Source organism: Dermacentor silvarum, chromosome 2 (assembly GCF_013339745.2).
Source record: "Dermacentor silvarum isolate Dsil-2018 chromosome 2, BIME_Dsil_1.4, whole genome shotgun sequence".
NCBI classification, from domain to species: Eukaryota; Metazoa; Arthropoda; class Arachnida; order Ixodida; family Ixodidae; genus Dermacentor; species Dermacentor silvarum.
In genome coordinates this window covers 98,201,219-98,226,459 of record NC_051155.1, presented here as the reverse complement: position 1 = coordinate 98,226,459, position 25,241 = coordinate 98,201,219, and the positions used below count along the sequence as shown (strand labels likewise).

The 25,241-nt window shown below is 46.1% G+C and overlaps 2 protein-coding genes across 4 annotated transcripts in view; one reads left to right on the top strand and one right to left on the bottom strand.

Moving 5' to 3' along the window:
• Positions 1–7,447, bottom strand: part of LOC119441633 (uncharacterized) — a 49,373-nt gene extending 41,926 nt beyond the window's left edge. For 2 of the 3 annotated variants that reach the window (XM_049661472.1, XM_037706237.2), the window contains exon 1: positions 7,309–7,444. The gene's annotated coding sequence lies outside the window, so the exon portion shown is untranslated. Of the gene's footprint in view, positions 1–7,308 lie in introns of all 3 variants that reach the window. The other variant, XM_049661471.1, reaches the window with a different exon arrangement.
• The window catches only part of LOC119440243 (calcium-activated chloride channel regulator 1), a 201,956-nt gene that overhangs the window by 101,030 nt on the left and 75,685 nt on the right, over positions 1–25,241 (top strand). The window lies entirely within an intron of this gene.

Genomic DNA, 25,241 nt, shown 5'->3' with positions numbered 1-25,241 from the left:
CTGGGGCTTTTGCCCTCGGGCCCTAGTTTCTCTGGGCCAAAATAAGGTTCTTGCCATGCCATGCCATACCAAACACTCGGACACTTGGCTACTCGGAGCTGCCGGGGATCGTGAATTTGTTTGCGTATATGCATAAATTTTTGGCGAGGCTGCATAACGTTTTCAAGCCCTTTCGGCACGTTTACGACATTGCTCCATAGAATAACATAGTAAACGACAAGAGCGGACACTCGAGCCGTTTCGCGGCCGAGTTCGGAGATTCGCCGATTGCGCTAGGTGGCAGAGCACATCAAGAACAATGTGGTTGCGGTGGCGGCCGTGGCTAGCAGCTTGACAGGCATCATGACCCAGCACGTGCGAAGCCCAGTCAGGCCGCGTCGCCCCGTAGCCGGGCTCGCGGCGTCGTTATTCTGTAAAATGCACCCGAGGATCGTTGTTGCCAGCGTCTGACACTACTGCTTCGTCGTCGGTTGATGGTAAGACCACAGGAAGTCCCTGTGCACGTGGTTAAATACTTATTATCTTCATATTTGGTTGTGTCACCGTTAGCAGCATGAACGAGTAACAGAGGGGGGGCATGGCGGCCTTGAAGCCATAAACAGCTGCTGCCCATTTGTGACGTTGAATTTGCGCAGCAATAGGGAGTTTTAGTATAGCGGAAGACGCTTACGTTAGCGTTAGCGTGCGACGCAACGCAAACGTAAAGAAAGGCTGCGCTGCGCGGTACAAGGTAGTGTTTTAGAATAGCGGAACGAAGTAAAACGCTAACGCTAACGCAAATACACTTGGGCGCTATCTCGAGGCGTATACAGCGAACATGAGCCAACATGAGCAAACCCTCTCGTTAAGCCTACTTCGCCGCTAATCGAGAACCTATATCGAAAACAACGCCCATTTGTCACCTGTCCGCCGCTGTCGAAGCATCATCTCACAAATCTAAAGCAAACACGAGCAGTGGTGGGGAACGAATGAGCCGAACAGTGCAGGCCGACGGCTCTCGCTTCAACAGCAGTGTTGCCAGGTCCGACGAGGCGGCGTAGCCAAAAGCTAGAGAAGTTGTAGCCCAAACGTAGCCAAACACAAAAAAGTGCAAAAAAATTTCGTAGCTAAATATAGCCATTATTATTTGCAGTTTTATTTGTGTATACATTTTCACATTCGACTACGGCAATCCTTTTTTTGCACTACCCGGTGTAACAAAATGTCCCTGCCGCCATTACCGTCGGCCCTTGACATCAACATCAGTGACATCATGCTTGCACAGAACACTTTTTTGTTGGGCCCAGAAGCTCTTAAGTTCCAGCGAATCGCTGCAGAGGGCGAAATCAGTGCTTTTATTCTATGACAGATAGTACTACGTTATTATTTTTAGTTATTTACAGTTATTTTGTAGTAATAATATTAACTACAAACTCTGCTTTTTAGCTGTCATGAACGCAAAATAATGTTTGCCATCATCGATCTCTCACGTCATCTCTGCCTAGGGCGTAAAAGTTAAAATTATGGAGTTTTACGTGCCAAAGCCAGTTTTGAAGGGCGTAAAAGTTCTGCTGTCCAGCGATCTGCGACGTGCTCACGGCTTCCTTTTTATGAGCTAAAACAAATCTTTCGCGCTATGATATCTCGTGTTATTTGTCTCATCGTCCTATCTTCTTTTCACTTTTCTTAATTAGCTTGGCCCGGGTCATAGAATATAGGAGGCTATGCCCGGGTTCGCTCGTACATGATCTATACACTGTTCATTTACATCAACCTGGCCGCCATCTTAGGTCTCTAGCACGGCAAGAACACGTGTTAAAATAAAGTGTCAGACAACAGATGCCACTCGCTCTCTGAATCGGTATAAGCGAAGCTTTAAAAGATTACTGCGCAAAACGGCACTTCAGTGTTATAAGAGCGCAGTCGTTTTCGGCGACGAGCACGTCCCGAACATAACTCGCTCGAAATGGTAAAAGCCGCGACAACACGCAAAGAGCAAAGGTAAACAACAAATTGATAACAGTGTTTATGCTGTGAAAACCGGTTACTGTCAAAAAGCAAATCATGTTGATGTGCTAATAAAGTTTTAGAATAGGGGCCCCCAACGTTTGGCGCCCCAAAGAGCTTTGCGGGTGTTAGCGTTGGGTCATAAATATTAAAATAAAATATAACATTTTTTGATAAGAGTAATTTAGATTAACGGGTTTAATTACAATTTAGAATTAATTCTATTAGCAGCAAGCAACTCGTTGCGGTTAGTTTTGAGTAACCGACTTTACGTACCTTGACGCAGCCAAGTCTCCGTGTTAGGCCTACGAGCCATGAATTCGGAATCAGCCGTGTCTAATGAATCAATCCTCATTACACATGTTAGTTGAGAGAAAGCGATAACCGCCATCACTTCTCCTAGCTTACGAACTTCACGCGTTACCACGAATTGAGCCCAGTCCGGTGCTAGGTTAGAGCCGTCGCTTCGATGGGCACCGCCTTGTCTGTTGACAAAAGCTGTTGGGGCATCTTTTTGGGCTCCTGATAAATCGCTGAAATAGCGTGCCTGACGCCAAATCCAAGCACAGTCTGCGTCTTGCGCATGCGCAGTGGCTTCGACGCTATTTCTTTGGGGCCCCCAAAAGATTGAGACCCCTATTCTAAAACTCTTTAATAATTGCTGGGGTTTTACGTGCCAAAACCACGATATGTTAGGGAGGCATGACGCAGTGGGGGACTCCGGATTAATTTTGGCCACCTATGTTTCTTTAACGTACACCTAAATCTTAGTACACGGGTGTTCCGGGTGTACATGGGCTAGGGCTCCATAACACGATAGACGAAATTGTAGAAGCCCACTCGGCGTCGCAGGATTATTGACTATCATCCAGCAAGGCAGGAGTTAGAATACTAAACAAGGCAGGCATTCGGCCCAGGCACGACCCGGAGGATAAGGCCTGTCTACCTAAAAACGTTAGTTCCCTAATCAAGGTAGACCCGATTCCGCGCAACAATCACCCACTACACAATGAGGGTAGGAGACGCGCGAGAGCTCAGGCGATCCTCAAGCACATAACTTGACAGGGACTACAAGCTCTATTCGTAGACGCCGCTAGATACGACATTGAAGACGCGTTCGCCCTATCGGTAGTGGATGCGATAGGCAATCTGGTGAATGCGGCCTCTGTTCTGCTCACGAGGTGGAGGAGGCGGCTATCGCCCTGGCCATACACAGCGCACATTCTCCCCTCTTCGTCTTCTCGGATTCCCGTACAACCGTTAGGTCCTTTTCGGCGGCGCGCGTATCGAAACGGGCGAATAGAATTGCGATCAACAAGCTCACTAATTTCGGTCAAATTGGCGCGGAAGCATATTTCCACATTTCATGGTTCCCGGCCAACCTGGGAGACTCGATCCAACCGCACGGCTGCAACCCCAACGAACGGGCTGGCGCGCGATTTCACGACCCGCGCAGCCGTCAACGGCCATCCTCGTAACGAGGCTTGCATCCAGAAAGACACATTGTGCACCTTTCACGAAATCGTCTCACACTACCGCTTGGAAAGGAAGTGGTTCTCTCCTCCTCACCCAAAACTAAATAAACGACAAGCTAGCACACTCAGAATGTTACAAACCCGCACCTACCCCACTCCGCGGTCCCTTAGCAGGATGGACCCACACTTCCCGCAGTCGTGCCCCAAAGGCGGAGCCGACTCATGCTCTTTCGATCACATGCTCTGGCTGTGCCCATCCATAGAAAACTCTATACTTGCCACAAAGGAACAGTGGGAGGAGTTCTTAAGAAGCGACCACGACCACATCCAACTCCAGGCAGTCCAGAGGGCCCACGACATCGTAACGGGATTTCGCCTCCCGGTGCCATCGTGGGCGAAGCCACCGACTTGACCTGAGGGAGTCTTCGGCTCCCCCTGGCCAGTTTCTCAGGACCAATAAAGGTTCTTGTCACTGTCACGGGTGTTCCTGCATTTCGCCTTGACCGAAATGCGGCCGTCGTGGCCGGGAAGCAAGCCCGCGTCCTCCAGCCAGCAGCGCGACACCTCACCTGCTAAGCTAACACGGTGGGTGAAGTTCATGTGACGTGGTGCACTGATGTCATTGAAACGTGTTTCAATATTATCAAAATGCGTATCGGCATCTGTGACAGTACGGGCAAACCATCTAGAAGTAAAAGCACCAGAACCCACCTTTGGTTCGTGGTCTTGCTCCCATTATTTTTTATACGTTCTTGCATATTTGGCCCACTTCCCCATGTTTGGATTCTCCTCTTTGAGGAGGATCGGATCTTACGTCCAACCTATCGAAATGAATCTCGAATGTAAGCACGAACAAAAATTCATTTAGCAGGTGAAGGAAAATGGATGTAAAGCTTCGCGCGAGATACGTGGAGTAGGTCGAAAGCTGTGCCCGGCGCGATACTTCATCCGGAATTAAGACATGGCCATGAGCACACTGGGGCGTGTCATCCACCCGTGCTTCCATTCTTTCATGTCGGCGCCCCGATCGCCCGATCGCCCGACGGCCCCGACCCTATGTTATTGCTCGCCCTTCCTGAGCATACCCATGTTAGTACAGTGCACTGTGAAAAACCCACTACTCCCAGGTTCATCCCCATTCCCGGGGATCGGGTGCATAACGGTCAAGCGGGGTGTAAGTTTAAGTGCATCAAAGATCAAAGCCACCGGCTCAGACAACGGCGCAGAGAGGGAAGGGAAGGGGAAGGGCGGTCATTTCGCGCACGCACACATGCACAACCGCTCTGCCGGCTCAGCCAGCTAAAACAAAGCCTTCAATATTTGCTTCTACCCGATCAAAGCGGCCTCTGGAGCGTGGATAGGGTGCCACTTATAGCCCAAACAAAGCCAAGTCGCAGATTTTCAGTAGCCCAAATATAGCCACATAGCCAACTCGTCCACGTCGACGCCAAAACTTTTTCCTGTAGCCCAATTTGGCTATATATAGCCAAACCTGGCAACACTGTTCAACAGGCGCCGCCATCTTGCCCTACGTACTTAATCCCCTGCGTGCATTGGCGTTGAACTCTATGTTACGTAAATAGCGTACGTACGTAAGTGTTCTGGCTACGTTTACGTTCTGCGCATGGGCAGTTTGCAGCACGCTACGCTAACGCTAACGCTAACGCTAACGCTAAATACTTGCGTTTGCTGTTTTCCGCTATACTAAAACTCCCTATTAAGAGATGATGCCAGCGATAAGAGCGACGCGGCAGCGTCAGAGCTGCGAGGCACGTTCGAAACAATGACGAAGTTCGAAAATAAAATAAAATAAAATGGCTCGTTAAGAAATGCGGCCTATGACCACATGCCGTTCGGTGCAGAGGGCATTATGTTGATTTACTTAAGAAGGTTGTGGGCAGCGGCTTCTAAAAAAAAGTATGGTGCGCCAGTTTTGCCAAAGAAATATGGCTATTTCTAAAGCCGCACACGTTCAATATTTGCAGTATGGCAATAATGCGCGCTATCTCAACTTCTTTACTCGGCTATGTGTGCCCGAGCGTTGTTAGCTGTTTTGCATTGGGCTGAACAGACGTATTTTCATGTTTTAACTGTGAATGGAGTCTTTACCGTAGAAAGTTTCTTGTTTCTTAGCATTTGTAATAGCGCTTCCTTGACAGCCATTCTTTTTGACGACATAAATTAATACCATAGACAGTCGCTGTGTTAGATCAGAAAAATATGCATTATACCAAGGAACGGAGCATCTTCATTCAAAAGCTTTCAAGGACGCAGTATTGCTTACCCTCTGCCTGGGTCATTCTACGTATTGCAGGATTCTCCACTATTCCTTCCTCAAAATACACTCTACAGCCAAAGGACATCATGCATCTTCAAGGGCAAATTTCCAAGTTTCAGAAGACGATTGCAAGGCCTCGAAGACAGCAGGTGAAGAGCCCCAACACAGTGAAAGGGCTTAATTGGCTGAGATGCCAAACTCTTAATGAGGGACTGGCTGGATTACACACTCGAGATGATGACGTTGGTGCGTGCCTAACTGTTGATGCAGCCATTTTATTTTGGCACGCAACCATTCACATAATTTTGCAACCGAAATTAAACCTCCTTCATAGAAGTACAAGAAAAAGCGTCATTTATTCCTTCTAAAACAATCCTATTTCGAGTTAATGAATTGCTTTCATGTCTGTGTAGTTTTTTAATTATTAATTTTTTTTGCAACACGTCTTGATTGCGTTCTTATGCTTGTGTAATGTTTATTGCCATCACGCCAATAATTTCCGACTAATTTCCATCACTTAGATTTCGCAGTTTCCCGTTTTCATGTGTCTGCCACTTTTCTCAGAATCTTGCTGCAATAAATTGTTGTCTGCTATTTTCGTGTTCTTGGCTGTCCAGAAAGCTGATTGATATTAAAGGAACGTGACACATTTATTTAGGAGACTCCTTTTGGCGTGAGTTATTCGAAGTATAATATATCAAACGAGAAAGATCTACTTCATCATTAACCACTGGCATGATTGTTGTGCTAAATTACAGCTTGAAACATAAAGAATAAGAAATTAAATAAAACTAACATAAAGTGAAACACTTTCGTGCGCTCATTGTCGCAACATATAAACAGCGGCACAAGCGTCTGCATAAAACCACTCAATGTATGATACGTTACTCGTTACAAATAAAAAATAAAAAATAAAAGAAACGAAAATGAAATAAAGGCCTCCAAGATGCGGCGGCGTGCGGCAGCCATCTTGGCGGCTGGTGCGTTTCGCCGAGTCCGCTAGGTGCGCTGAGAGCCAGAGTCGGCCACAAGGGCCTACGGTAGTGTCCACTCTTTACGTTTACTATGTTACTCTATGATTGCTCTACCAACTCTTACTCGCTGAGGATCTGTTTTAGCGGCACTTTAACCTTCCGTTGCACGCCGCTGCGATTTTCGACCAGTCACCGCACATTGAGCGAGGGGATGCAAGCCAATCTCAGACGCCGGCAACGTACGCCCTCCTCATTCGGTTATCTACGCTGTAGCCCAACCCTACCCTCGTCTTTGCTCCGCTTCTTGGCAGCCTATTAGATCTAAAAAAAAACTGTCAAGATAGGAAATGCTATTCGCTTTGAAAGCAAACAAAAGTGATCTCCTATAAACGAGAAGAGCTTTTGTTTGGTTGGTTCAAATAACGCTTCGGGTCGCCGCCCGATGATTGCGTCGGCGGTGACGTAAATTTGACGTCAGGAATTTGGAATAAAAAGAGATTGGGGGGAAATAGTTTTACGTTATAGGGGCCCTATTAAATGACTCCGTATTTATGTATGTCTGCGTACGCTGAACCAGGTGCAACGGCGCTCTTACCCGCTGCGTACCGTAGCACCGTGTCGATGTCGACGTTCCTGATGGTCCGTTTCTTGATAAAAGACTACGCGACACGATGCTGCTCGCGTTGTCGGCTTGACGACCGGCGGGCTTCGGCGAGCGTGCACCAAACTGCGGTGCATCGGCGCTGCGCGCTGGTGCCATACTATACCCACAACAAGTCGTGACTCAGCCCTCCGAAACGGCGCGGTGAAGCCGACACAGAGCCCCTCCCTCTCCTACCGGAATCTGAGAGGTGCGTCACATTCTGGATACGCTAATCAGAAACGGGAAAGGTTTGAAGCGTCGTCGCATCCGACTTCCGGCCTTGCTATTGTTTTTATTTTTCCCCCGCCGCTTTTGCCATTTGCTATGCAGCGCTGTTTGTGTCCAGGGTGTCGAGCGCCGCGCCGTGTTTAAGGCACCCGACATCAGGCGCGATGCTTGTGCAGGTAGGCGGACAGTAAACAAGGTTCAAGCTTATGAGAAGCGTGAAATCTCGTCCATCTCTTAGTTTGCGTTATTCTCAAGCTTGAACTGTGAACGAACTGGCGCCAGCAGCACGTGTTATAGTAAGATAACCGGACCATTCACAGGCAGCGCTTACTAAAGAAAAGAGAAAAAAAAAAAAGAAACACCAGAAAGGAAACAGGACCAGCACTGGTTCCGTACTCGTGCTTTCTTTTTTTGTGTGCGCTGTCCGAAAAAAAAAATTAAACTATGGGGTTTTACGTGCCAAAACTACGATCTGATTATGAGGCACGCCGTAGTGGGGGACTCCGGAAAATTGGACCACCTGGGGTTTTTTGACGTGCACCTAAATCTAAATACACGAGTGTTTTCGCATTTCGCCCCCATCGAAATGCGGCCGCCGTGGCCGGGAGTGCGCGGTCAGAGAACGGATAGGTAACAACTCGCCCGCTTTTCACTTTTTCTGAAGATAACCGGAGTTACACGGTTTAAGTGGGAACCAACAATAACCACTATCAACCGCCTCTCGTGGGTACGTCTCGTATGTAAAAGGCAACATCAGCAACAACAGCAACAACAGCAACAACAATAAAAACTTTAACTTCACTTACTACAGCCGTTAAAGGACCGTGAGCCACCAATTAGTAAGTTGAATATGAATAATGTGAGCGTTCCTCTGTTGGCTTGCTAGTAGAGCTCAATCAATCAATCAATCAATCAATCAATCAATCGAAATATAACTACCGATGTACATACAGTTACTGATACATACTCGTACATTTACGGCTCACACAATCATTTGCTGCTCTTAGAGGAAGCCTAAACAAGAGCACCTCAGACCACTAGATGAGATCGCTACAGACGGCCCCTTGTTGTTTCTTCTTTGCCGCTTACCCGCCGAAGTGTCTTAGCGGCTATGGCGTTGCGCAGATAAGCGTGAGGTCGCGGGATCAAATCCCGGCGGCCGCGGCAGCCGCATTTCGATTGGAGGCGAAATGCAAAAACGCCAGTGTCCCGTGCACTCGGGGCAAGTTAGAGATCCTCTGGTGGTCAAAATTAATTCGGGGTCCCCCACTACGGCGTGCCTCATAATCAAATCGTGGTTTTGCCAAGTAAAACAACAGGATTACTTCATTCATTCTTTGCCGCTTCGTTGAAGCGGTTGAAGCGGCCGTTTCATCAGGGACAGCACGGAGACTCGATAGCTCTATGCACTCCAGGTGCGTTCACCTGAGATGGGTTGCTCGTTAGCGAAAGATGGGAGTACCCTGAGCACGAATGTGCAAACCAAACTTTGCATAAGACGATTGCGAGGTTACGCACAAGGCACATTTACCAAGGCACATTGGTTACGCACAAGGCACAAGAGTAAGCTGGTGTTATCGTCTAACAATGGGAATGCAACGCTCGTGTGACGCAGCAAGCGGGGCTAACATGGTGCCGATTAATATTCAGAACGAGCGCAAAAGGACGCAGACAAAGAAAAGAATAACGTATAAGCGCACAACACGAGCGTTCACTGAGAACTGAAGAAAAACAGCAGGCAGACAAATCAAGCGACTCGACTTTCCGCGTTAACAAGCTACGCTGCTCTCCCCACATTTGTTCGCGACCCCTGTAACGGCACGCCTACATTTAGAATTTAAAAGGGATTATAGAGCCAGTGCGAGGTAACACGGGAGTATGAAGGAAAGACAGCGTACAGAAAAAAGAAAGCTTAAACCCTCAAGGGGTGCTGCTTTATCTTATGGCTATAATACACTTACCTTTAAGGCTGTAAAAAAGTTTACCCCCAACCAAGAGTGATCTGAAACTAAAGTTATGATGTGAAAAAGCCGTAGTTCAAAACTCTGCACTAGTTCAGACCACGTGGTGCGCACGAAAATATCTGACACGAACGTTTGCAGTGATAGCTATGAAAATTTGATATCATGCAGTTTTCGCCTCGTCATGTTTAGGTGCCACATAAAGCAGCGAAAAGAATCAATTTAGTTAACCACATCAACGATTCGATCTTACCGCTGAAGGGTAAGGTTGTTATTCACGGACAAAAAATCAGCACCCGTCCGGGTGTGGAAAATGTTGCCTCAGTGCGAGCGCTTCCTTGCGCGCCTAGTTTTTTTTTTTCGCGGCGGTCCTTAAGCACCCTCTTTCTCTTCACAATCACTCTGTATATATATATATATATATATATATATATATATATATATATATATATATATATATATATAAGATGCTTATTGAATAGGCGCGAGTTAATTGAATAATCCAGGTTAGCAAAAGTCGATGCGCGGCTCCAGAGATCTGAAGCCGTTGCTCTTATGTCATTCTCTATCTCTCGTTTACTGATACAGAATCCGTAGCGCGACCCATTCAACTTTGTGGAAGTAACACAAAGTCTTTATCTGTATTCGCAGCGCGAATTTCCCACGAATGTCAGGAAAGGCATTAGAAAGAATACGCTTTCGCCTTCTCTCTCTCTCTCTCTTTTATTTTCGCTCCAGGGGACGAGAGCATGCAGGGGGCAAAATGTGTCGGGAGGAACTAGCGCTTGCTCCTCGAGTCGACCACGCCTCTTGTGATGATTGTGGTAGCGAGGAATCTCTTCAACACCTTCTCTGTGACTGTCCTCGCTACAATTTACTGAGGCGATCACTCACAATCGCGACAGTGCGTTTTGGCCAAACACCTTTTACAGATGAAATTATTTTAGATTTCCGACAGCACAAGCCATCGCAGGGGAGGGCGACGAGGGCACTGTTGCAGTTTTTAGGCGCAACAGACTTGGACTGGCGGCTGTCGCCTGAACTGGTGTTTATAGGGCTACAAGTGCTACTGCGCTGTGCGGTGATGGAATCCGGTGACAGTGACCAACTGTTATAGTGTATCTTCTTTTTCTCTTTCTACTTTCCGGTCACGTTACCTATACCCCTCCCATCTCTCCCCAGCATAATGTAGCAAAGCAGATCATCCTCTCTTGTTAACCTCCCTGCCTCTCCCCTTTATTCTCTCTCTTCCTCTCCTCGATCGTCTTCTTGCCACCAGCTTACGCCGGTGCGATCAGCCTTCGCATCCCGCTTTTTCACGGTTGTAAGCAGCGTTCGTAGCAGCACCCTTCGCGCCCACGACAAACATCTCTGGGGGAAATCAACCGGTTGCCGTTAACCTAGAATAATAAAAAAAAAACACAGTGTCTGCGTACTAAGCTTGTACAAGTACACGTAAATCATTATTTCTAATGTATTGGATTTCTTGAAAATTACGTAATTTAACGATTAAAATTGTACTCTGTAACGCTCACTGTACTTCAGTAAGCTTTTTCAGTAACCAGTTGTATGTAATTAGTTACTTTATTGAGGAGACCACCTGTAGCAGGTGCCGCAGCTTTGCCTACATGAATTTGGCGGGAACTACAATAGAACGCCCGAAATAGTGCCAGACAGCTGCCTTGTGGATGCGCATGCTTAGACAGGCAAAGCCGGGAGCTCAATATTTCCTTCCTAATGTTAATGCTCCAACAGATTTTGGCCGGCGAATTGAATTGGTGCTGGTATGTTCCGATAGCGACGGCCGCTTAAGACGTTAATGTGAGGAAGGCACCTACAGATCATTTTCCCGGTCTTTCACTGGCCTAACCGGGAGTGTATTCTGTAAGTCCCAGCAAAAATGAAGCACTGCGCTTCAAGTACTCAGATGCTGTACGTCTGAACACTGCCCTACACTTCAGCGCGCCCATAGAGCCATACTTAAGCGTTTCTGCTGATGCCTTCACGACAAAAACTAGATAAGATGACCGATGAAATTCTTGAAAAGGAAATGTTCGTAAAGATAAGCCATGTAGGAAGGGCAGCTGAGGACGCACTCAATGTTCCGGGCCAGCTCGTTCAGTTTACGGTGTCTGTGCAATGTTATGAAGAGTTCGGAAGAAAGTAACGCAGAAGTAATCGATTACCTTTGAGTAAATGCTCAAACACTTTCGTGGGGCAGTAATTGGTAAGTGTTATCGGTTACATTTTTTAATATGATAATTGTAATTGTATACGGTCACATTTTTTCTGTAACGTGTGCAAGCTTGCTGCGTACGCAACAGCCTGGCGAACCTTTCAGCTGGTGGAAAACAAAGGAAGAAAACGCAGCGGCGTTTGCGGCTCACCACTGAAGAGAGCCCGTCCAAGAGTGAGAAAAAGAGAGGAGCTTTATTGAATTCGATAAAAAGCAGGGTCTTTCCGGGGGCCCCGGGCTTGAGTGCAAGAGGAATACCTGCGTGTCAAGTGAACATTCTTTTCTTTTTTTGTTGAGTCAACGACGCGACACGAACAGCTACGGAAGGAGTTAACTGGTCTTTCGTCATCATGAGACATTTATCTTGGCTGGGGGCCTTGCTTGTGCAGCTGGGCTTCTTTGGTCTTACTGCCTGCTGTGGCAATGTCAACCCTGTAGCCGACTTAGTTGGTCTCATGGTATTTGTTTTTTTAAAACTTCAAGTACCCTGAAGGTCAAATCACAGTACAGAGGGAAGTGGTTCATACTATAAACAGTATAGACCACTTATAACGTAACCGCTTATAGTGCAGGACCGGATAAAGTACGGTCTTTTCAGACTCCCGTTAATTTTCCCATAGCACTCCATGTATACGCATGCCGCTTACAGTGCAGCCGCGTGAGACGAAATACTGGTTATTATGCGGCTTCCGCGGGAATATCTTGCCGACAAGGGCGGTAGCGAGCACGCTTCTCAACGAGGTGCGCCCACCGATGGGAGAGGAGATCAACGAGGGCGATGCGGAGGAGGAGCATGAGACGTGGATTATGAGTCCAATGGCGATAAAATCGTCGCCGCGCGCCGTATGTGCGAGTGAAAGCGCGCGGGAGAAGCGCGCCTTCAGGGAGAGCGAACGCACAGCGGAGAGCAAACGCGACTTCCATCGCGCGAAAGACCGTGGGGGTATGGGAGGGAGGGTAGGGGACGACGCTGTGCTACGGCACCTAATGCATATCTTGCAACCGGGCGCAAGGAGAACTGGCGACGCAGTCTCCCACGCGAAAGGAGCAAAGCGGTAAGGCAGCACGGGAGAAGGGGAGGGGGGGGGGGGGGTGGCTTCTATTCTGCCAACAAATGCGTTCGTGCCTGTGTCGGCGGTCGGTGTTGTCGCGCGCACCGTATCTTGAAAGCGATCTTCACACGGCTCTGACGTTTGTTTGCGCTGTGCTTACGCCACTCAGTTTCTGTTGAAGCGATCGACCGCACGAACGTTCGCTCGCTGCGGCGGCCGCGTTTCGACAGAGATTGTTAGCGGTCATCGAGTCTATTCGTGTTTGCTTGTGCGCATTGACACCACGCTTGTTAATTCAGTTAGTAAGCGAATGTGTCACGTTTCATCATCATCATCATCATCATCATCATCATCATCATCAGCCTATATTTTATGTCCACTGCAGGAAGAAGGCCTCTCCCTGCCATCTCCAATTACCCCTGTCTTGCGCCGGCACATTTCCTAACTTCATCACCCCATTTGGTTTTCTGCCGACCTCGACTGCGCTTCCCTTCTGGTGGCATCCGTTCTGTAACCCTAATGGTGCACCGCTTATCCATCCTACGCATTACATGGCCTGCCCAGCTCAATTTCTTCCGCTTAATGTCAACTAGAATATCGGCTATCCCCATTTGTTCGCTGGTCCACACCCCTCTCTTCTTTTCTCTTAACGTTAGTCCTAAGATTTTTCGTTCCATCGCTCTTTGTGCAGTCCTTGTTCTCGAGTTTCTTTGTTAACCTCCATGTTTCTGCCCCATATGTTAGCACCGGTAGAATGCAATGATTGTACACTTCTCTTTTCAACGACAGTGCTAAACTCCCAGTCAGGATTTGGCAATGCTTGCCGTATGCACGCCAACCCAATTTTATACTTCTGTAAATTTCTCTCTCGTGATCAGGTTCCCCTGTGAGTAATTGACCTAGATAAAAGTACCCCTTTACAGACTGTAGAGGCTGACTGGCGATCCTGAATTCGTGTTCCCTTGCCAGGCTATTGAACATTATCTTTGTCTTCTGCATATTCATCTTCAACCCAGATCTTACACTTTCTCGATTAAGGTCCTCAATCATTTGCTGTAATTCGTCTCCATTGTTGCTGAATAGCACAATGTCATCTGCAAGCCAAAGGTTGTTGAGATATTCGCCATTGATCCCCAGTATCAAGCCCTTCCAGTGTAATAGCTTGAATACTTCTTCTAAGCATGCCGTGAACAGCATAGGAGAGACTGTGTATCCTTGCCTCATCCCTTTATTGATAGGTGACTTTCTACTTTTCCTCTGAAGAACCAAGGTAGCAGTGGAATCTTTGGAGCTGTTTCTCAAGATATTCACGCATGCCTCCTGTACTCCTTGATTACGCAATGCCTCTATGACGGCTGGTATCTGTACTGAATCAAATGCCTTTTCATAATCAATGAAAGCCATATAAGAGAAGTTGGTTGTACTCCACAGATTTCTCGATTACCTGACTGATGACATGGATATGATCCATCGTAGAGTATCCCTTCCTGAAGCCAGCCTGTTCTCTTGGTTGATTGAGGTCAAGTGTTGCCCTGATTCTATTGGAAATTATCTTGGTGAATATTGTATGCAATACTGAAGGCAAGGTAATGGGTTTCTAATTCTTCAATTCTTAAACGTCTCCCTTCTGATGGATTAGTATAATGTTGGCGTTCTTCCAGCTCTCTGGTACAATTGAAGTTGTGAGGCATTGCCTATAAAGGGCCGCAAGCTTTTCAAGCATGATATCTCGTCCGTGTTTGATTAAATCTACTGTTATTCCATCTTCTCCAGCAGCTTTTCCCCTGGTAATGTCTTTCAAGGCCCTTCTAACTTCATCGCTAGTTATAGAAGGAGCCTCTGTATCCGGTTAATCACTATTTCGAATGACAGTAGCTTGGCTGTTTTGGGCGCTGTACAGGTCAGTCAAGTTTATGCAGGCGATAAAATTACTCTGCCTACTCCTTATAGCTCTCTACTAATTTGCTATCGCAATTGATGCTTCGCCTTTCGGGCGAAACTGAGCCATTTTTTTAAAATTATTACTTTGCTTCATGCGAAGATCGTGGGTACTTGGACATTAACCTTTCAACATTCGTAAGTTTAAACGGATGCAAAACTCCCAGTCGCACGCTTCGATTCTCGGATACGCGCGGCTGCTTGGTCTACATGTTTTGCATACGTGCAGGGCTTGAAAATCGTTGTTTTGGTTATATTGCGATTCCGCTTATAGTGCAGATATGCACGACTCCGGCGACTTACGTTATAAGCGGTCTACAGAGCAGTACGTAAAAATGCTGGATCTGCCGTAACCGAAAGTAGATGTAAGCATTAAATGGCTACCGGCAAAGCAGATTGGTTGGAGATGACGCGAACCACAATTCTACATTGGGTGTAGTGCATGTTCACAACGGCACACTCCACCACGCCGCACCACGTCATACTGTGCATTGGTACTTATGGACGCACTAGTTTCCTGTCACAGACAGAACCTCATCGCAAGTCTCGTCTCGGCAAAACAGCCTTCCGCGGCGCACCGGACGCTGCCGGCTTGGTCACGCAGTGTGGCGCCATCTGTAGAAGGAGGCGGCGCAAAACCCGTGCCGTGGAGCTCACGGACCAATGGCGTTGAAAAGAGCAGAGTCAACCGTCTCAGCGCCAAAAGATGACATTAAAAACTGTGTTGCCCTGTATATGCCTCTTGAACGCGTCTATCGGAAATGACAAATAGAACTTCCGCGTACTAGACATTACAGCTTCAGTCATAGTGTGAACAAACACTAGGAAGAACTCGTAAGCAATATTTTTGTAACTTGTTTGGGAGCAACTAGCGTATGCAATACGGCCCTGTACAAAGGGTTGCGGGCCAGAGACCGCCTCTTCTTCGCTTTTGACTGGTTGCTCGGATGATCTCGTTTTTTTCTCGCAACGGTGTCCGGATGTTCTCGTTTGAGTGGCCGACAAACGGCTCTGGCTTTTGGCTCTAGGTCACTTGAAGGTCACGACAACGGGAAATAAAAGGATTTCAGGGCTGAAATTCAGGGCTGGAAGGGTTAAGGACAATACTTAGCTTTCCAAGTGATGCGAAGCTGGCCATACAAGAAGTTTCTAATTCAGCTTCGATGCGAAGAATGTGCGAACGTCTGTGCGAAGCAAGGTGCGAAGTGTTCGTCGCGACAGACCTTATCAGTGCTGGTGATTTAGAGAAAAATGGCGACGCCGCGTCGTTGCAAAGAGGAAAGCTATTGATGTATCAGCCGAAGAGCTAGCCTCTACACTAAAATATATCTGTGAAAATAACAACTACAAAGAAACTGAACATTGTAGATTTACTAAAGAAAATTTACTTTTTTGGAATAAGCAAGACGATATTTGAATATTTGTTTCTGTGTAAGGTGACAGAGAGAATTTTTCTTGATTTTTAACAAAATTGGTCCCCATAAGGTAAAGTGAAAACTTTTTCATCAATACTGTGAGCGAAATGAGATTTGTTCGCCTCCTCACTATCCACAGTCAACATTTGTGTGCAGCTTTTTTTATCCCCTCCCCCCTTCCCCAGGGTAGAGTAGCAGGCCAGAGCAAACTAACGCTCAAGCCGACCTCCTCTGCCTTTCTTCAAATAAACCTCTCTCTTCTTGCGTGCAGCTTGACTAGCCGCGAAAGCGTAGGCAGATAGATCTCATTGCGCAAGCCAATTTATCTTAGTTTCTGAATAAGATTCAGCTGCAGTCAGAACCACTGATGCCCGGCAGCTCAGAGCATGGCTATATAAAGTCGTAGAGTGTATACTTGGTTGTGTCTCGTAGTATCACGTGTGTTGGCTCCAGCTGTCGTCTCAGTGGTATCATCTCGCATGTTCTACGTAGCGCGCTATCTGTACATGTGTGATCTGTTACAACCGCCATCCGACACACAAGATACGAGGACAATAAGGTGAAGGTGACACACCAGTTCGTACTACTTGAAAGCTTCAGTTATGAAGGGAGGAGTCAATGTCACTGCCTTAATGGAATAAACTATCTAGCAGTTTCTTTTGTAAAACTACGGCAAAAGAATACACCGAATATTTTGGTGAAATCACGGAAAAACAAACAAACAGAAAACAGAAGGGAACAGAAAATATATGTTAAACAAAATTTGAATACTTTTTCTGTTTTGTCGCAAAATATTTAACATTGTATCAGCGTCAACGGCAGCATAATATACACTGCAGTTAGGTTCTGACGCGAAACAACCAATGGAGCAACGTCGAAGGTGTGCTAAATCATGGGCGGGACTTCGACTTGCCGGCGGACGGCGCCACGATTGTCTCTGCGAAGTGGCTCCTCTGTCTTGCAAGTGTGCTCTTCGTTGCCATCAGTGTCGCGAAAACCAGATGTAGTCTTATTAAAGTAAAACATTATTGTGCGGGGGTTAGTTGTGTTGACGAATATGCCGTATTTTCGTTAAAAAAAGGCAGGTCACGAATATAGGTCGAGCCATATATTTTGAACAAGCCGTGGAAAAAAAAATATATATACACTTGGCTAGACATCACACATTACGGTAAGCTCGGATATATATCACACATTACCGTTAGCTCGGCTATATATCACACATTACCGTAAGGTCGGCTATGTGTGACTGTAACTTACCGTAAGCTCGGCTGTATATCGCACATTACCGTAAGCTCGGATATGTGTGACTGTAACTTACCGTAAGCTCGGCTGTATATCACACATTACCGTAATCTCCGATATATATCATACATTACCATAAGGTCGGCTACATGTCAATGTAATTTACGGTAAGCTCATCAGCTGTATATCACTCATTAATGTAATTTCGGCTTCATATCACTGTAAGTTACAGTAAGCTCGGCTATACATCACCCTATAGTCGCTGCCACACGCTGCATCTTCGTCGGGACAGCCACAGAAGTCGTACTCGTCCAACGTTACTCTGGCGTCCTCGCCCCCCCCCCCCCCCCCCCCAAATGACGTCGTCCTCGGTGCTGTGGAGTGCGTTAGATGGGCAGCATTACTTAAAGCCAGTCTGGATAATATTCAGACTTGCTTTAAGGCGGGCGCAATGGCGGAACTTCGTTAACTCAGTACATTTGCGAGCTTTGGTCATCTACAGGAGTCAGTGAACGTCTCTAGCCCTTGTTTTTTTTTTAATTTCCTGTCTCTCTCACTCCCCCTTCTCCTCCGGCGTTCTTTCGAACCACCCCCTTCCCCGACGAACGTGTAGGGCAGCAAAGCCGAGATTTGCTTCTGGTTAACCTCCCTGCCTTTCTCTCTGTATCTCTCTCACGAATATAGGTCGGCATTCTTTGGTAAGGAATGTAGGTCGATAGCTCACCCGGATAATATTTTGGAAAAAGAGAAGACGACCTACATTCGAGTAAATACGGTAAGTGGTTTATTACGAGCTGCCGTGGGGTTGCAAGCGCCCCGTGCGTCCGACGACCAGCGAGCTATAGACCTTCCCAGCAATCGGCAGCTGTCATCTGAGCGGGCGGCTCGCTTCGCAGACATGTTTAGTCTGCGCTACCAAACGGCGTCGAGAACGACCATTTGTATTTTCTCTTCACACAATTGTGCAAACTTTAGTTGTTTTGACGAATGCAAGCGTCTTATTACTAGCTGTGGCGAAATCGCAAGCGCGTTCGGCCGCGGATCCGGTAGCGTGCTAGGGGCATCGACCATCGGCGATCAACCCCCGATCGGCGAAGGCGACACTACGGACTGCGCGCAGTTGCGAAACGTATCGCGCACGTGTAGACGTGCTTTTATTATAATTCTTATAACATATACATAGGAAAGGGAAAGCGAAGAGCAAGGCTGGCAACTGCCACCGGAAGGGGCACAACCCCTGCCTACTCTTCAGAAAGGAGGAGACAGAAACATAAATATGGAAGATTGGAAGGAGGGGAAGAAAGAGAAAAGAAAGAGCGAGATACCAAATCTGAAAGAATAAAGTAGAACACGCAGTACAGGTCACACAGAGCAGGGCCAGTCACTGCAGGTCACGCTGCTAAAGAATGTTAAATGAAAGAAATAGTTTCTTGATTACAATAGACATTGTTCGCGTAAAAAGCAGGAGCGTTCACCTTTGCGGCGAAAATAGAAAGTATTCGGAGCGTGCATGCATGGCTCGCCGTAAGTAGGGGTAGCTTACGCGCTCCACCTTTCCATGTGTCCGTTATTCGTAAAATGGGGCAAGTCGGACTCCGAGGTGTCACACAACGGATCGCGTGCGAATTAGCACCATTTGTCTGCAGGCACGTGACCATTATTCACTCACAATTTTTTTTTTACTCGGGGCTCGTCAGGCCAAAGATTAAAAAAATATACATGTATAAGCTACGAGAATGGAACCAACTTAGTATTGGTGGCTCTCTATAGCACCTAAAAGTGTTTTTTACTGTGAGCATAGGTAATTTATTATTAATAATGAACTAAGGAACTTTTGAAGTATTTATTTAAACGCAAGATCCTCAAATTAGCATTCGTATATAGAGCCTATTGAGAAATTTCCGAATAAATGTTTTCCGTGATGATGGTTGCGGTAGTTATAAGTTTTCCAAGCTGTAAAGGAAGCGCGCTAGATTTGAAAAAGTATCACGCGGTAGGTGCTTACGTGAAGCTACGTTAGCGTCCTCAAACGGGCCACGAACGAATGATCAACGCTGCAGGCAGACTGAAGGCATGGGCAGGCCTTGAGCAACTGAGACGGATCGAATACAATGGTCTTGGCGTCCACTTTTGTGAAGATATCTTGCTTGTTGAAGTGACGGGATATGCGACAAATAATGTATGACAACTATCTGCCAGTGTTTTTTTTATCTTGCCAGGCAACGTAAAGGGCGAGGTGGTATTGGCGGCGGATGGCGATGTATCGGAGCCGAGGCCATCGCCTATCATTTTTTTGCTTGCGGTGTATAATTGCCTTTGGTCTGAATGCAGCGTCGATCCTTCGTTAGGGATTGAGGTATGTGAACGAGTTAAAACCAAATGTCGATTCAGACCAAGAAGGCAAGAGAGTAGGAGTGGGTGAATATTCCAAGTTACGATTACGAATCGAATAATACACACTAACGATTTGTATTCGAAAACAAACTCTTCTGTATTTTCTTTACTCGGAACTGAGTAAATATTTGAGAACAACTGAATGGTAAATTATAATGAGTGCTCTTCGTCTGCTAAATGAAACATCGTAATTTATCGCAAGCGAGACAACGACAGAAAATTTTCAAAGAAACGCAGAGACAAAGAGTAACATACAATTTCTGTTCTATAGCATGTTGGGACGAAATCGCGCGACAACCTGCGAGTTCTTGCTTGTCGTTTGACATTTCGTGTTTCTGGTAGTTTAGTCATACAGCAGTTTTACGATTGACATACAAACAGTGATGATTTCCTTGCAATGTGCCCTTTTACATGTGTTTGGGAGCACAAGTCCTCCAGCAGCATTCTCCTTTTGTTTTCAACAACTTCGCATCTTCTCTGGACAACCATTTATTTAGCGTCTTTGAAAGTTATTCCTACAGCAGCCATTAAAAAAAGCAACTTGTTTGTGACCCGGCTCTGAACTTGCCAAAGAACCATTCGTGTAGTTTTTTAATGACGAATTGGTGATCGTCTGTTCAATACTGATCCTTTCTCCCTGATAGCTATGATTCTTTTTTTCATTGGTCAGTAGAGCTGTAGTACAGCTGTATTACAAGTCATACCAAAATCAGTGTTCCTGCTGTAAATATATGCGTATGCGTATGACTGTACGATATTCGATACTTACTCTTCGTATTCAAATCGTATTCGAAGAAGTTCATAGTCGCCCACGTATACAAGATAGTTTGAGAGTAGAGTGAAAAAAAAAGAGGCAGAAGAGGAAAAGATATCGACGAAAATGTATCCTCATTAACGTATAGAAGGCGCACCACTTTCATAGACTTTTACACTAGAAATAATTTAAAAATGGAAGTGTCACATGGTGTTATGGAATCGCAAGTGGGCACTGGTTTTGTCCACTACATATGAATCCATGACTGATTTGAACATTGCCTGCCCGCTTTGCCGATGCAAAACGCAGGTCTCGCGTCAATGAAGCTGATTTTTGGCCTACGATACCCAGATGGAACTTTAGCCTGAGAGCGAGTTGCTGCTAGGATTTCTTTCGTTTCCCCATTCAGCTGCACGACCTAAAGTCCGCTCTCTAATATGCATACAAGCTATTGAATAAAGAGATTAGCTACCGCTGAGCTGAAGCTATCAGACCACTTCCATGCTCCGTACCTAAAGCTAAAAAATATGCGCTCCCCGTAGAAGAGCGTACCGAAGGCTGATGAGGATGAAGGGCGACCCGCCAATGAAGACTATATACAGGGTGTTTCAGCGAACACTTTAAACAATTTTAAAGGTCGCCTGTGGTAGACAGCACAATTCTAGTTCATGAGCTGGTCTACACGAAGAGGCGGACATTACTGGCACAAAACTAAAATGCATAATCGACTAATAAACAAAAATACACTAATTAAATTTCTAACTACTTACGTTGTGGCCCATATTGCAATTAACAAATTCTAGTTTTGGAGTTCGCAATGCGGATCCACTTGGAACGAATTCTCAGGATGACACGTACCAGTTTCGAGATATTAATTCCCGAACTTTGCGGAGAAATGAATTGGGGTTCCAGTTACTTTTATACCGAAACGTAATTTTATGCATTAAAGCACAAAAGTAACTGGAACGCTACATGTGCTCAAGCGAGTCACTGGCATACGCTGGGGCAACCACCCGACGCCGATGCTACGGCTACATACAGCGTTAGTTACCATTCGGATCATATACTAGCGACCTCTGCAGTGTCACCCTCAGCCAATGCAAACGCTTAGAAGCCATACACTGAAACGGTATTCGACTGTTCCTGGAAGTCTCTCAGCCGGCGTGGAACAGGAAAATGCTGTACGAAGCTGAGTCACGCCCTCTGCGTCTTCAGGCTTCACAGACTCACATGACACAGGTACCACGTTTGAGCGAGTCTTCACCCGGCAAAGCTCACTGAAGATATATAAGTAACAGGCCGCGCTCACACTTCTATGCAACACTGAACACGCTTCGAGTCTTAGGATTGCGCTGCTCGAGTCAGAGGGAAAAGGTAGAACCGTCCTGGACATTCGAAGATATCACATGCAACTTAAGTGTACTACGATTAGTCAAAGAGCTGCATTCCACATCTGCAGAAGCCAAGTCACTAGTTCTGGAACATTTGAACAGGACTTACCCGAATCACCTACAAGTATACACAAATGGCTCTGTCAAAGTAGACGAAGACCGCTGCGCAGATATACGTGGTCTGGCCGTCTGGATTGTATAGGCTCGTCGACAGTTGTGGAAGGTGTGGCAATAGCTGCTGCTCTGTGCAAGCTAAACACTTTTGTCACCACAGAATGTGGTTCTCCTTAGGGACTCCAAAGCCACGTTACAACAACTCGACCGTGATCTACCGTTCATCAAATTCCCACTCAAATCACTAGCCCCCTGAAAGCGCTCGACAAGAAAGGCTTCACAGTAAAGTTTCAGTGGATACCCTCTCACATTGATATTTCTCAGGGAACACTCTCCTGGAGAATCTACAAAAAAAAAGGACCTTGCGCATGCGTGCCTGCAACACCTTGTATTTCCCGGGGGATCAGTTGTAGCCTGCCAAGAAACTTAACGTCTCCTTATGGAATTCTTAAGAGAGACTGGTTTGATGGACATGTGGTGAAACACTGCAGTGATATTGTAAGAAACTCTCGGGCGGAGCAATTGCCAGCCTTGATAGCCAGGCTAAACAGCAAGTTGCTACAACCAACCACCACCGCCACCAAATAGAGCATAAGTTGTGGAATTTGCGTGATACAAAGACAAGGAGTGCTTTCTTTTAACGGGAAAATTTTTCAAAGCATCAGAAGACTCTCTTAGCGAAAAAACTCACCAAGCAGCCGCCTTACGTGGAAGCACTTGGTTTAGTATGAGGTTAACCATAATATGAAATTTAAACTGCAATCGGACAAGTTCGTTCACAAGAAAGAAATGTATTTAGGCCTATCTGCCCGGAAGATTACTGAACGAAAGTCCCAGAATCAAGTCGAATAGCACGCGTTTTGATCACATAACTGTTCAGTATTTTCCTAACCTGTTTATTTATATTACCCTTTCATACACTACAGTTATTTCGTTCTAACTTGTTCGCAGGAAGTCCCGCATATAGTCGTTGATTTGACTCGTCTTCCTTATGTTGCAGAGGATTGAGATACTTGGTACTTTATAGGCTATACCCAATTCAAAAAATTGCAGTCCTACAGCTGGGTGACTCGAAGAGGCGGACTTGTACAAGAAAACGAAATGCATAATCGACTAATTAACTAAATTTCACTAGTCCAGTTATGTACTAATTATTTACGGCACATATTGCAATTTACGAATTGTAGTCGGTGAATCCTCAGGATAACACAAGTTTGAGAATATTCATTTCTAAAGCGTGCGACTTAATACATTGGCGTTGTTGATACTTTCGTGCCTTCAAAAAAAAAAAAAAAACGGTGTTTCTTGAAAAATCAAGTAGAACAAGAGTGCAATTTTGACGCCAGTTAGACGGCGCATATATCGACACCGGTGGCATTTATAAGACAGTATTCCATGGAAAATGAAGAGTTTACAAAGTCACAAACCCGTTTGAAGCCACAAGGAGAGAGAGAAAGAGAGAAAAACAAAACTTTATTTTGATGGGGCACGGAGAAGCGTCGATCTCCGTGGCTGGTGGAGCCTTCAGTCCAGGGCCCCAGCGGCGGAGGCAGCACTTTCGGCTCTGGCGATAAGCTTTCGCTGATCCTCCAGTGCCGAGCTTGTCAGCACCATCTCCCACTGCTCGTGCGTAGCGCTTCGATTTGGGAAGGCAGACGGACGAATGAACGATTAATGAAGGAAAGTTTATTTTGCGTCTGAGAAAGGAGGAGCCGTCACTAAAAGCCGTCCTTCGGCTTGACTGAGATTCCGACTTCTTGTTACAAGGCAAAAGTGCTGCTCGGATTCATTGCAAACATTTTGCAGTAAATCTCGTTATACAAGAAACACTTCCAATGGGTGTAATATTCGCAATAGGGAAGCCATAATTCAAGTGAGAAAAAGGAACTGCACAAAGTGTTTACAGTGGCGCAAGTTTTCATTGATGTGAAAGTTTGCTTTTGCAGACCGACTCAATTACAGAATCTCCCCTATAAAAAGTGTCAAAATTTATCTGGAGAGATAATTTATTAGTAGACCAGTACGTAACGAGTTACATGTGGTTACTTACGTGTAATCACCTACATATTTTTCTAGTATTCTAACTTATCGATTATTTTGGTTACTTGGTAACGTTCACTGCAATTATATTATTTTTTTCGGTAACTGATTACATGTAACCAATTAATTTATTAACGAGACGCGCTGTAAGAGACGACGAAGCTTCGAGAACCTGAATTGGGCGAAAACTAAAGTAGAACGCCCGCTACCCTGCCACGCTGCAGCCTCGCCAATGCGCATGTTCAGACAGGCAGGTCCGGGGGCTCAGCATTTGTTTTTCCCTCACTGAACCGGTGCGGAACGGATCGATTGCGAAGGCCCCTTAGGAAGTTATTGCCAGGAAATCATACCATCATAATTTTTTCAGCTTTTAATTAACCCAATCGGGAGCGTCTTCTGCGCGGCACTTTATAGAGGATCCAGATGTTGAGTAACAACAATCTTGTGGGCGAGATCCGTATACGCGACAACACTGCCCCGTAACTTCCCGAGATTTGTGACGCCTGTAGTGGACCTGTTTAGGCAAATGCAGGAAACTCTGTGCCAGAAACTGTTGCTCAGGTGAAGCGTGCGGACAGCTGACACTAGTGACAAACATTTGAATAATGGATGTTGACGAAAGAACACGTAAACGCCATGCATCGCTGCAGATAGCTGCTGCACATGCCGTTGAATAGAGTGAGGAATGGTCAGAGGGAGAGAGGCGTTGCGCCGGCAATCTAGCGACGAATAAGACTCGGATCCCCGAATAGGATGTGTTTCTTTTGTTGCCCATTACAACTTGTTTTTATTAGAGTGTGCTTCTCTTGGGAATATATTCCTAATTACAGGATATGCGTAATGATTGAATGTGTGATTACGTTCGTTGAGTGTCATCGCTATGATTTGCTGCATATGTTCACGCAAACGTTGTCGCAGATGGCAGCGTAACCGCAATAATGCTGGCTATACTTGTTAAGGCAACTTTGGTTGAGTCATAGTTGTCGCCGCAAGACTCACTAGAAGAACTAATGATACAGCCTTCTCGCCTGGATGTACAACTCTGGTCTGAGCAGTGAGAACGGCGTGGCACAACTGAGATATCCACAATCTTCCCATATTGAGGACCTTCGTTTTC